This window comes from Gavialis gangeticus, unplaced genomic scaffold, assembly GCF_001723915.1.
Source record: "Gavialis gangeticus isolate Ggan-Ray unplaced genomic scaffold, GavGan_comp1, whole genome shotgun sequence".
NCBI classification, from domain to species: domain Eukaryota; kingdom Metazoa; phylum Chordata; order Crocodylia; family Gavialidae; genus Gavialis; species Gavialis gangeticus.
Window position 1 is genome coordinate 159,441,883 of NW_017729024.1, and position 6,052 is coordinate 159,447,934.

The window sequence follows — 6,052 nt, forward strand, 5'->3', positions numbered from 1 at the left end:
GAAGTGTCCACTGCTTGGAGAGCTGCAGCAGGGGCTGATGAGACCAGGCTGGTGCTGGTGGCCACTGCAGGCTCGGGCTCCAAGCTCTTCCAGCTGCCCCCCCTGTGCGCATAGCAGAGCCTAGCAGCTACAAGCAGGAAGTGTCCACTGCTTGGAGAGCTGCAGCAGGGGCTGATGAGACCAGGCTGGTGCTGGTGGCCACTGCAGGCTCGGGCTCCAAGCTCTTCCAGCTGCCCCCCCTGTGCGCATAGCAGAGCCTAGCAGCTACAAGCAGGAAGTGTCCACTGCTTGGAGAGCTGCAGCAGGGGCTGATGAGACCAGGCTGGTGCTGGTGGCCACTGCAGGCTCGGGCTCCAAGCTCTTCCAGCTGCCCCCCCTGTGCGCATAGCAGAGCCTAGCAGCTACAAGCAGGAAGTGTCCACTGCTTGGAGAGCTGCAGCAGGGGCTGATGAGACCAGGCTGGTGCTGGTGGCCACTGCAGGCTCGGGCTCCAAGCTCTTCCAGCTGCCCCCCCTGTGCGCATAGCAGAGCCTAGCAGCTACAAGCAGGAAGTGTCCACTGCTTGGAGAGCTGCAGCAGGGGCTGATGAGACCAGGCTGGTGCTGGTGGCCACTGCAGGCTCGGGCTCCAAGCTCTTCCAGCTGCCCCCCCTGTGCGCATAGCAGAGCCTAGCAGCTACAAGCAGGAAGTGTCCACTGCTTGGAGAGCTGCAGCAGGGGCTGATAAGACCAGGCTGGTCCTGGTGGCCACTGCAGGCTCAGGCTCCAGGCTCTTCCAGCTGCTCTGCCTGTCTCTACCCCTGTCCTGGCTGCAGTGGCCCCAAGAACTGCTGGCGCCAGCTGTCTGCACCAGTGCAGCCCAGCGGCTACAAGGAGCTGGCATCAGCTGCTACTGAGACACCTGCAGCAGGAGCTAAGGTAAGTGGGGACAGGTAGAGTCCGGGGTGGGTTGGGGCACAGTACAGCCCAGTGGCTACCAGCAGCTGATGCCAGCAGCTCCTGGGGCTGGGGTGAGTGTTGCACCCCAGGGCTCCGCTTGTCCACACCCACCCCAGCTGGCCCTGGGAGCAGCCAACAGCGGAACCTATCCCTATTTCTTGCATTATAAAGTAGGTTTGCTTTATGCAAATTTTGATTTATGCAGCATTCTCCAGGAATGTATGTACTGCATAAATCAAGGGAAACCTGTATTAAGGAAGGAGATAGTTTAAACCAGATGGAACACTGCTTTAGTTTGTCAGACCTTCTTCAAAATGTCATGGGTGAAAAGCAGCAGCTTCCAAATTGTATGGACCCAAATCATGGCCTAGCCTTTAGCTTTTAGTATGACATATATAGCATTTGGATTCCTTGCAAATTCTATGATAAAGTGCCCCTCTCCCCCACAGCCCCTGCTCCCCTAGCTGTGCAGGAGAGAGCCCCCATCTGCCAGAGCTACGGACCCACGTGCCACACTCCCAGGGGCAAGAGGGGACCTGTGCCCCCCTGATCTGTGCATGGGGCAGGCACAGGCTGCAGGCATGGGCTCCTGCTCTACTTCCCTCCCCCAGGGCCTCCGCAGCCCAGTGAATGCCACCCAGCATGGCAGGGCAGAGCAAAGTAACGTAGAGAAGCTGCTTGCTGCTGTGAGCTCCCTGCTGCCCTGGAGATGCACCCCCTTGCATGTGCTACTGTTTTTGAGGGGTGCTAACCTGCATCACTGCCCACTGCAGCTCTGAGCACAGGAGGTGTCACCAAAGCAGTGCAGAGCTCGCAGGGGGAAGCAGTTTCTCTGCTGTGCTGTCATCCTGCTTCCCTCCCCCAGGGCCTCTTTAGCCTAGTGGTCATGACTTGGCGCAGCAGGAAGCAGAGGAGCTGTGCAGAGAAGCTGCTTGTCACAGCAAGCTCTACACTGCTTCCCTCCTCCAGGGCCTTCGCAGCCCAGTGGGCACAACCTGGTGCGGCAGGGAGCATTGGAGCTGTGCAGAGAAACTGCTTGCCTCTACAAGCTCTGTGCTGCTGTGGCAACACATCCCTGTACATGGAGCTGCAGAGAGGGTAGCAGCACGGGGTTGTGTCCTTCAAAGCAGCGGCATGCGCAAAGGCTGTGTCATGGGGCAGCAGGGAATGAGCAGCTTCTCTGCGTGGCTGCAATGCTCCCTGCCAGGCTGAGTCATGCCTGTCGGGTTCTGGAGCCCCCGGGGGAGGGCAGCAGGGTGGGAGCCTGTACCTGCAGCCTGTGCCTGCCCCATGCACACATCTTGGGGGCATGGGTCCCTCTTGCCCTGGGAGTGTGTGTGGCAGTGGGGAACTGGCCCTCTCCCTCCTCCCCTGGACAAGCTACCTGCAGCTGTGCATTGTGGCCCCAAGCCCTGCCCAGCTCCTCCCTAAAGGGGCCTCAATCCTCCTCTCCTCCCCCACTCCCACTTACCTGCTGGATCTGCTCCACAGGATGCCTGGGGCCATGTGCATGTCCATGTTGGCTTAAGAATAAAGATAATCAACAGATTGATTTCCCAGTTTAAAATTAGACAATGCCATTCCATAATCAGGAAGCTCTTACTTCTTTTATAGGTGCCTATTTCCTATGTTAAACTTGTCAGTCAAACTTCCAAGCAGTCTGGAGCAAAGGTTCACCGACACCAGCATTGCAACTTGTGCATTAACATGCTGGAAAGGTTCAGACTGTATTATAGCTTCCCTCTTATGGCCCTATTCATTTTGCATCCTGTTAGCTGAAGTAGAATATCATTAGGTTAGTGCAAAGAACAGCTACCCATTGGCTATACAGCATACTGTTGGGAACACTTTTGATAGGCCCACCCTCTTCCCTGCACTAGACTGACATCCCTGCATAGTGGTTGTATGCATGCAGATTAGAACCAGAGGGAATTATTGTAAGCTTTAATTCATTTAATACATAACATTGCACAGTTTAATTCCTGACTGCTAATGCTACCCTTTTAAAGAGTTTGATATTGGTAAGCTGGCTAGCATTCAATTCAGGTAAGCAATCTTTCTAAAAGAGTAATTTTCTTCCTTCCATGAGTGGTAATGGTCAGCAACTAGTGTTTGACAGGCCATTCATAATCAAGACTGGAAGGGACCAGAGTCTGGTCAAAGCAGCAGTGCAGAGGCCAAATGCTGTAGTTCAGTCCAAGGCCATCTGTCAGAAAGATGTCCTCCTGGTGTACAAACAAAAAGAGTACTTGTTCCTTTCATAGCTCACTTCTGATGGAGGATCTACTTTCTTTGCTACAACTGTCTCTAGCCACCTTTCCTCAATGCACTGCCTTTGTCTTATCTGATATGTGACACCTCTAATTACAAGTTTCTAAACTGCATAATAAATATTTGTACAAGTAGTAAAACATGTCAGAAGTGAATTTATCTTTCCAACTTTCCTCCCCTACTTTCTCCATCCCAGTTGGCAACTTTGATACTCGCCTATGCCAGCCAGTTCTCTTGACTCCTTCCATCTAGGTTTTGCCAATTCCTGTTGCTTTTTCCCTTTGTAATCTTACTAAAACGACTATTGCAGTTGCAACCATGGCTACTATTTCCATCTCCTTCCTGTACTGTCCTTTCAGTCTATTATACCTAAATCTCTGGCTTCTCTTATGTTCCAGCCTCCATCTTCCTCTGGCAGGTCTTTTTATGTAGAAGTTTGACATTTTGAGTGGGAAACAATATAGGTGGTAAAATAAAAGCATTGGGTTTTCTCCCACACACAAGGTGACCTCACAATATACTAGGCACTAGGGCTGTGCAAAATTTCGCCAGCTGTTTTGTTTTGATGCAGTTTTGACACATTTCAAGCTTGAAACAGTGAAATTGAAACCAAAGGCTTTGAAACAGCCCCGAAACAAAACAAGGGCAGTCGAAATGTTTTGAAACATTTCAAGTTTTGAAGCTGGGCTTGCTTGCAGCTAAAGAGAAACTAAGGAGAGGGAGGGCAAAGGACTGCTGTCATACTGATGGTGTAGCTGGCCAGTGACTCATCCTTCCCTGAGGTCCCTTCCAATCCCAGTGCTCTGGGAGAGGGATGGAAAAACAGCATAAAAAGCACTGTTTGAACTAAGCTTTTTCTGTGCCATCACACTTACAAGTGACACAAGTTTTGCTCTGAACAGTGTGAGGTGCAGTTTCCCAGAAACCCCTGTACCTGTGTCCTTGAAACCTGGCAGGCTTCATGGCCTGTTGAGGCTACCATCCCTGCAAGTTTCATCTGAATCGGGCAAGAAATGACAAAGCTATAGGCAGTTTCATGCTTCCCTATTATAGCCTATGGGTGAAACATTGAAACAGCATTGAAAGAGCAAAACAGTTTTGACGAAACAACGGAAGTGCTTTCAGAATTAAACGAACCTCGAAATGGTGCTGTTTTGCACAGCTCTACTAGGCACTAACTTCCTTCAAGGGCTGCGCCTGCCCCATCCAGGCACAGTAAATGTCATACAACACACTATATCTTATTAGAAACAATAAAATATTTATGGTAACAGTGGATAGAGATAAAAATACAATTTACAGTACTTTCTAGAGCAGGCCCAAAAGCCATCATTTGATCAGATTTTCCAGTTCCAGTTCTGAGATATTCTTGAACCTTGATGCCTCAAAGTCTGGAACTTTTAAAAAGATGTACTGAGTTGCTCAGAACACTTCACCCATTAACAGCTTTGTGCTCATTTAAAGCTCCCTAAAAGAGGCAGGAGTTCAGGTAACAAGGGTATTAGGACAGAATCATTACAGCCTGTCAGTAGCTGTCAGCATGAGCCTTAAAAATGAGAACTGTAGAAAAGGTTGACAATTTTCAACACACCCGTACACATAGGGAACAAGGAAAATGAGGGACAATTCCAAATTCTGCCACTTAACTGAAAGTCAGCAAAGTTAATATCAACTATGATGCATACAACTCTGCTGGAAATTTGTCATGCTGAAGGAACCCAAGACGGGGCCCAGGAAAAGTCTAGATCCTCCTCCTCCTCCTGGTGAGTGCTCCATGTTCTATTAGCCAAACTGTTTTATGGCTGTACATTAGGGCTGTGCAAAGCTTCAGGTGCTGATTCATTTTGGAAGAGATTTGGCAGCCAAATCTCTGAATCTGAATTGAATCAGGAGACCGATTTTAAAAAAAAGTCTGAATCTATTCAGAAAATATTCAGAGAGCTTTGGAGATTCGGGCAGTCCCAGCTCGCTGCTGCAACCGGACTCCATGCTGGTAAGTAGGGGGCAGGAGAGAGGGGACTGGAGGTGCAGCAAGGGGACTATGGGTGGACTCCCCACAGACCCCCTGCCTGCTCCCCCAGCCCCCCCTAAAACCCTGCCCGCTCTCCCAACCCCACCATGGCTGCCCTGCCCAGCCCGGGCCTCTGGCTCTTTTTCTTAAAAGCCTGGCACTCGCCAGCTGCTGCAGAAGCCTCAGGGCTTCTGGGGACTCCTGGCAGAGCCCTCCCCATGTAGCGTGGGACAGCAAGGATCGCCCCCCACCTGGCAAGAGCCAAAGAGTCAGGACCTTTATTTTTATTGGGAGCTGGGGCCGGCTAGGGCAGCCATTGATGGGGCTGGGAGAGTGGGCAGGGGATAGGACCTGTCCGATTCAGAGATTCGGCCAATTTAGCAGTGGCCAAATCTCCAAATCAGATTTGGCGCAGTGATTCAAATCACCAAATCAAATCACTGTCCTCTGAATCGGCTAAATTAAAATATGAAGCAAATACTAACTGCTTCTCACAGGCCTACTGTACATACCTTTCTGTGATCTTATGGCCCGAGACCCTTGTATCTAACATAGTTTACAGCCATCAGTAAATTTCATCAGCGTTCTTTGAAGTAGAAATGTATCAGATCTGTTTTACAGATGGGAATGGGGGCATAAAGGCCAACTGGCCGAGATCTCGCAGGAAATCTGTGGGAGAGCCTGAAAAGGAAGCCAGATCACCTAAACACTACTGAGGTACTCGCATCTCTTTGTTTATCCTTCCGCTCGTGGCAAATGAATGAGATGAATATTTGGTTTGTTTCTGTATTATCCACTTAAGCAAGTCCATTTTTTAGTTTTAACTACCCTT

General features: G+C 50.3%; 1 long non-coding RNA gene across 1 annotated transcript in view; it reads right to left on the reverse strand.

The window, feature by feature from the left end:
- LOC109297895 overlaps window positions 1–5,080 on the reverse strand; it is a 13,831-nt gene extending 8,751 nt beyond the window's left edge. The window contains exon 1 of the long non-coding RNA XR_002097460.1: window positions 4,654–5,080. This is a non-coding gene — a long non-coding RNA (uncharacterized LOC109297895). The remainder of the gene's footprint in view (window positions 1–4,653) is intronic.
- Between the last annotated feature and the right edge of the window lie 972 nt (window positions 5,081–6,052).